We start from the raw sequence: 7,837 nt of genomic DNA on the forward strand, positions 1-7,837 counted from the left end.
CCTAACGACATGGGCTAACACAATATTGATAGAAATATCAATAAGAAGAAAAAAAAGAAAAGTCCCATAAGAAAATGGTGCGAACCCTTCCTCGGAAAAGACCGTTAAAACCTCCAACACGGAAAACATCATAGAAGATGCATGCGAACTCCGTTTTCGATGAACTCAAGCTTGTCATCAAGATGACCATAAGCTCTAAGACTCACAAAGAGAACCAAAAAAGAACCAAGAAATATGATGCAAGGATGCAATGGTTTGATCTCTCTACGAATGATACGATCAAGCTACTCATCGAGAGCCCCCCTTGATAGTACGACAATCGATCCTATGACCCGGTCTCCCAACTACCATGATGAGACCGGTAAAATAGAAAACCTATCAAGGGCAAACCTTTGCCTTGCACATGGTCCACTTGATCTAGATGATGACGATCTTGACTCCCTCAAGTAGGACCACCTTTCTTGATTGTGTTGGCTCGATGAAGACTAGTTGATTGCTCCCCCATACTCCACTATGGGTGAGCCACTCTTCCGCACATCTTCACAAGTCCATTGTCACCACAATGGACGGCAAGCTTCAAGAATTTGATCTCTTCATGATGCTTCACTTGAATTTGCACACCGCAACCTAACCCCACAAAGAACTCTCACGAAGACCATGGGTTAGTACACAAAGAGTAATGGACAATGCTTACCATACCATGGGATCACTTGATCCCTCTGTACATCGTGTACGCTTTATGTGTTGATCAACTTGATTCACTCTTGACTTAGTCTTGATCAACCTTGATTCTTTCGAACTCTCTTCATTTGGATGATGTCTTGAAGATAAACATGAATGATCAAACAATCTTTTTCTTCAAGACATGCTTGCAATAAGCTCAACTCTCAAATGACCAATCTTTGGATAATTCCTTGAATAGCACCTTGGTCGACACAAACTCTCCTTGAAACCAACACATGTACTCCAAGAAAAGCCTATGGACAAAACCTTCAAATATAACTCAAGGCAACCATTAGTCCATAGAGATTGTCATCAATTACCAAAACCAAACATGGGGCACCGCATGTTCTTTCACCCTCTCTACTTTTTTGCACATGTTATGTGGGTGAAATGATGATAAATGCCAACTTTCAACCTTTTCAGAGTTCATTTGTAATGCTTTTCAATTCCAGGGCCATTTAGCTCAAAAAATCAGTAAATGCATGAAAAATAGTAAATGATGTCAGAAAGGGTTGAAAGTTGATGACGTGGCTTTGAATGATGCATATTGAACGCACAAAAATCCTGGAGTTGTAAGAAGTTAAAAAATGAATTGCCTTTGTATCAGATGAGTTTTCGTCCGGAACCTTGATACTTCAAAAGAGATTGTCCATTTTATACACGAAGTGCATCCAGTTTTTACCGTAACCCTCTCTACTTTTTTGCACATGCTATGTGGGTGAAATGTTGATACCATGCTAACTTTCAACCTTTTCAGAGTTCATTTGTAGTGCTTTTCAATTTCAGGGTCATCTAGGTAAAAAAATCAGTAAATACATGAAAAATAGCACATGATGTTAGAAAGGGTTAGAAGTTGATGATGTGGCTTTGAATGGTGCATACTGAACACATAAAAAGTCTGAAGTTGTAATAAGTTAAAAAAATGAAATGCCTTTTGTAACAGCCAACACATGGACAAGGCATAAAACATCGGCCTGCTTGTTTGCCTCAGCCGCAAGCAGAAAAGTATGCACGCCATCAACGAAATGGGGAGAGCATCGGTCATCGTACATCCACTGCCGGCTCATCTTCATTGCACCGCATTGAAAATACCAAATTAATACAAGTTCATACAACACTTATTCTCATAAAACAAACATACAAATAACTATCTAGCTAAAGCATTTAAATGCAACAACAAATGCGATCAAGATCGCAACTAAGTTAACAATTGATCCAACAACATAATGATACCAAGCCTCACTATCAATGGCATATTTTCTAATCTTTCTAATCTTCAAGCGCATTTTCTCCATCTTGATCTTGTGATCATCGACGACATCGGCAACATGAAACTCCAATTCCATCTTCTCCCCCTCAATTCTTTTCAATTTTTCTTTCAAATACTCATTTTCTCTTTCAACTAAATTTAACCTCTCGATAATAGGTCAGTTGGAATTTCCGGCTCACATACCTCCTAGATAAAAATATCTATGTCAACTTGATAGGCATAATTTGTCAAAAACACGAAATGTAACAAATAGTTATAAAAGAAAATATACCACATCCCGAATCATAACCCAGACGAGGGTCGATGGGGATGGATATGGAAACCATGGCACTATGAATAACAAACAACATACAGGTAAGATAATTATACAAGTAACTATATATCTAAATCACACAAACATGATTTTTTTATATAAAAAAGATAAGAACAAGAGGCTCACCACAAGGTGGTGCAGCGACAGGACGGTAGGACGATCGACGGTGGTTAGGACGGAGACGGGAGGCACTAAGTAAACCACACCTACATATGCAAACTAAGAATTATTTTTAGCTCAAATTGCCTATAAATCAAATAAACTACCACATATAATTCCTCCTAAATTACTAAAACCCACAGATTAATCACTATATAAAGCATTGTAAGAGCTAATCTAGCAATGAGATATGAAAGGACAAAATTGTTTACCTTTATGATCACTTGAATGGATGGGAGCCTTCAAATCTTGACAAAATTTGGGCAAAATGTGTGATGAGCTCGAGGGGAAGAGGAGAAGAACAGAGAGGAGAGGGGAAAGGGAAAAACAGAGCGAGCTCGGGTGGACGAAGGGTTTATATAGGACGACCTTTAGTACCGGTTCGTGGCACAAACCAGTACTAAAGGTGCTGGAGGGGCCCCAGTCTGACCACATCCTGCCACCACTCTTTTTAGCACCGGTTCGTGGCATGAACCGGTGCTAAAGGTTCGCAACAAACCGATACTAATGAGAGTGGCCCGCCTAGCCGTTGGAACCGGCACTAATGGTCACATTAGTGCCGGCTCAAATACAAACCGGGACTAATGAGCTGAACATTAGGCCCTTTTTCTACGAGAGCTGGTTGATGCTAGCTAGTTCCTCTCACCCATCCCGCTGACTCTACAGTGGAGAGAGAGACATAGCCGACTGAGTACTACTTGATGGGATCTTTTCTCATGCGGTTTTGTATAAACTCTGGAAAATATGCAGATGACGCCAGAAGCCGCCATCGCTGAGTAACACACCATCTGATCCATCAGCCACTTGAGGGATCTAAACAAGAATGCCAAGGACGTTAAAGGGAATCGTATGATGTGAGGACTCGAGGGCGAGTTTGATTAGTGATTGTGCTGATTTATATACTGCGGGAAATGAAGGGAACCATTATACAAAAAATTACTGCCCTAAACTAAGAAGCTGAATGGACTCCATTAATACTTTCTCGATCAGTTTCCTAAGTGGAACCCCAGAAGATGAATAGGGGAGAGCAGAGAAGGGGTGAACATCATTGGACCCATATGCTTTGAACCGCTCCTTGCTGACATGGCAGAATAATATTCTGTGATGGGTAAAAAAGTTAATTATCAAAATAAATGATGATGTGGCAGCTTGGTGAGGTGGGAGGGCTGCATGTTTAGATAAATGAGTTAGTGGTTGCTCCTAGTTAGTATTGATGATGTGGCATGATGATGTGGTGGATTAGGTGCATGTAAAGAGACTAGGTAGAAGTGGGGAGCAACTTCTTAAGAATGTTATATACTAGTCCCTCCAATCCACAATAAGTGTCATGGTTTTAATATATATTTGAACTAGAACCACGACATTTATTATGGATAGAAGGGAGTATGACTTAGGAATCCGTAAGCACCTCTAGATTAGAAACACTATGCACAACCCATTCTAACAAGGCCAACGTACAAACCACCGTATGTATGTGTATGAGTGAAATTCAAGACATTTCATGTAACACTCATGTTGGATTTCTGATGATCTACAACATGTACTACATTTGAAATGGTGCTTCTTGTTCAACTCTAATTGTCTGTGTGATGCAACGGGGGCATACATGCCATAGTGATCTTCCCGTTCAACGCTCAATGATGCTTTACATAATTAACGTGATCCTCACGTCCAACACTCGATGATACTTTTCATAATTAACATGATCCCCCATCTAAAGAATAATACTATTCATGATTAACGCGTCCCTCCCATGCAACGATAGATGATACTTTCCATAACTAATGCAATCCCCCCATCCAATGCTCAATAATACTTTCCGTAATTAACATGATCCTCCCCTACAAAGTATGATACTCTCAATAATTAATATGATCTTGCCGTCCAAAGAATATGATACTCTCCATAAATTAACACATTTTTTTTGAAATGTACCGATTTGATTAGATTATTCCAAGTTAATCAATGAGAAGGGGCGGAGGCAAGGAGGCGAATGTAAAAACTCCTCTTTAATAGTAGAGATACATAATGTTTGTGTATTCGTGAAAAAAAATCTTGACATTAGAAGTGCCAAGATTTTGGTGACCTGTCTTTGGATTTTGATTAATGACACACTTTTATTTCAACTGTACGCATGGATTGTTGAGTATGTATAAAACGAGGACACCCCCTGCAGGGTTACGAGCAGCAGACGAGCACGCCTAGCACTATCTCACTCCCTCCATGGCCAGGTCCATGAACAACTTCCATACAGCAGTGGTACTCTCGGTGCTTCTTCTCATCTGCTTTGCTAACCACGGGCAATGTAAGTACCCGCAGCTAGCTAATCACCAGGCCTATTGACAAACCTTAGTTAATGTGTCTTCCAAACCATTTTTCTTTCTTCGGATTGGTGCATACGGTGATCGTACCATAGAGTCAAAGACTAACATGAACATTGGCGGGTTTTTTTCTGTTCCATAGGCAGAAACTTGGAGCAAGTCATGGAAAATGGCAGCAAGGTCCACTTACCATACGGGCTCTGCCAAGCAAGAACCTGCATAGATATGCCGGATTGTTACTGCTGTTTGATAGACAACACCTGCCACCCTTCGAGTGAAACATGCATTAAAGCCTGTCAAAGCTCTTTCTCTACACGTGTTTTCCGCAGCCCTCCTATCTAATCTTTACATGCATTGCATGGCTTAATTCTAGAATAATGTGTAGTTTTTATTGCTCGGTTGCTCCACGATTCGAGTTTTCCAGTGTTGAGAATTGAAAGGTTTCTGTTGCGTTCCTCATCACAAAATAAATAGATATATGTTGTGTTAATCTATATTCGTTACCCACTGGTTTAGTTTCTTTTTTATCTTTGTCAAAAAGAAAACCCTGAATCTAGCACGCAGATGTTCTCTTCATGAAACTATAGCGCGACCAGGTCCAGCACCATCCGATTGGGCATGCATCTGTGTGCACCTAGCCTGATGATAACACCGGGATGAGGCATACAGGGAGTTGGTCACGTGTATGGTCCATCGCGCAAGTGAAATCCAATTTAAACCGCCCGGGAGAGTATTTTTGGGCCTGTAAAGACTATGGTGGCAGTGTTTAGTCTTGAGTACCTGAGAGAGCCAATTGCCGCTGATACAGACAGTTTGTTGGTGATCAATGCTGATAGGGGCTTCCCCGGCATGCTTGGTAGTATAGATTTTATGCATTGGAAGTGGAAGAATTGTCCATTTTCTTGGCAGGGCAGCATAAGAGGCACGTGAAAGGTCCCACTGTCATACTAGAAGCGGTGGCTTTACAAGATCTGTGCATATGGCATTCTTTCTTCGGCATGGCCGGTTCTCACAATGAGATCAACGTGCTTCATCGTTCTCTCGTGTTTGCAAGGCTTGCAGAAGGCCACTCCTTAGAGGTCAACTTTGAGATCAATAGCCACCATTACAATAAGGGATAATACTTAGCTGATGGTATCTATCCTCAATGGTCAACTTTTATGAAGACAATACCCAATCCGCAAGGAGAGAAGAGACAGGGATTTGCCCAAATGCAAAAGAGTGCTAGAAAGGATGTGGGACGTGCTTTTGGTGTGCTTCAGTCTTGATGGGGTATCGTTCAAAACCCTACACTGAAATGGAGCATCCAGAAGTGTCGGAATCGGGGCTCCGATGACCCAAAGGTTCGAACTCTAGGGTGCACTCATTCCTACCACCCTATCTTTCCTTGCAGCTAACCATGGCGAGGCTACGACGAGAGTGAGCTGACGAGAGCGGGCTGGTGACGCAGCGGTTACCCAGGTTCAGGTCACCTTGCGGTGTAAAATACTACTCTTGCTTGGATTGGGATTGCCTTATCAACGGAATACAAAATCTGAAAGTATATATCCCAATAATTAATAGATTGCTAGAACTAGCCTTAGTTATCTACTAATTATTACTTTTTCATGTCATTTGTTAAAGATTTCCTTATTAATAAAATACGAAATCTGGAAGAATATACAGATTTCCTTATTAATGAATACGAAATTCGGAAGAATATATAGATTTCCTTATTAATGAGTACGAAATCTGGAAGAATATATAAGGATATATTCTTCCAGATTTCTTATTTTGTTAATAAGGAAATCTTTACCATGTTAAACTGACCCAGATATTTAGCCTATTTTCCAAATATGGATACCAAATTTGGAAGGTGGACCAAAGAAATATGGACACACGCACGCGCACACACACATACGCACCCCCCAGGGCCGGCCCTGGGCCAGGGCAGCAGGGGCGACGGCCCGGGGCCCAGTGAAATTAGGGGCCCCGACCTATAGAGTACAGTGTATATATATAAGCCCTGATGAATTGGCGCAAAAAAATAAGGGGCTGTAGGCAGGGTCGCAGGGAGGCCCATCTCCAACAGAAGCCCAACTGCCAAGAGGCCCGAAGTCACGCTGGTTCGTTTTCTCGCCAAGGGGCATAGAGGCGAGCAACTCTCCTCCTCCTTAGTCTGAACGCCAGTTCGTTTTCTCGCCTGTTCGCCTTCACAGATCGGCGGACCGGGCAACTACGAGTCTTCAACAGCGGCTGCTGCCAGATGCGTTCGCAAGGAATAGCAGGAGACAAAGGTAAATCTCAATATTAATTTCTCTTAGCCATCAATCTTAATCTAGTGATTAATCTAAATTCTTCTTTTTACAACAGTAGTGTTCTTGGAGTAGAGTTCGATCTGTTGTTGCCGACTTGGTCTTGGACTTCTTGTGTCCTTGATGATTGAATTTGGATAGTTGCAGCCGATACGTCTCCATCGTATCTACTTTTCCAAACACTTTTGCCCTTGTTTTGGACTCTAACTTGTATGATTTGAATGGAACTAACCCGGACTGACGCTGTTTTCAACAGAATTACCATGGTGTTGTTTTATGTGCAGAAAACAAATATTCTTGAAATGACCTAAAACTCCATAGAACATCTTAGAAATAACAATAAAAAATCCTCGCCAAAGATGAAGACCAGGGGGCCCACACCCTTCTCACGAGGGTGGGGGGCGCGCGCCCCCCTACCTCGTGGGCCCCCTGTTGCGTCTCCGACACCAACTCCAACTCTATATATTTGCTTTCAGAGAGAGAAAAATCAGAGAGAAGAAATCATTGCGTTTTACGATACGGAGCCACCACCAAGCCCTAAAACCTCTCGGGAGGGCTGATCTGGAGTCCGTTCATGGCTCCAGAGAGGGGGATTCGTCGCCGTCGTCATCATCAACCATCCTCCATCACCAATTTCATGATGCTCACCGCCGTGCGTGAGTAATTGCATCGTAGGCTTGCTGGAAGGTGATGGGTTGGATGAGATTTATCATGTAATCGAGTTAGTTTTGTTAGGGTTTGATCCCTAGTATCGATT

The 7,837-nt window shown here is 41.9% G+C and overlaps 1 long non-coding RNA gene across 1 annotated transcript; it reads left to right on the top strand.

Annotated features, from left to right (window-relative positions):
• Positions 1 to 4,665: 4,665 nt before the first annotated feature.
• On the top strand, positions 4,666 to 5,191 carry LOC147961142 (uncharacterized). The gene is made up of 2 exons (XR_015609922.1): positions 4,666 to 4,770; positions 4,929 to 5,191. It is a non-coding gene; the product is annotated as an uncharacterized LOC147961142 (long non-coding RNA).
• The last annotated feature ends 2,646 nt before the right edge of the window (positions 5,192 to 7,837 follow it).

Source organism: Triticum urartu, chromosome 7A (assembly GCF_056163025.1).
Source record: "Triticum urartu cultivar PI428250 chromosome 7A, HENAU_Tu73, whole genome shotgun sequence".
NCBI classification, from domain to species: Eukaryota; Viridiplantae; Streptophyta; class Magnoliopsida; order Poales; family Poaceae; genus Triticum; species Triticum urartu.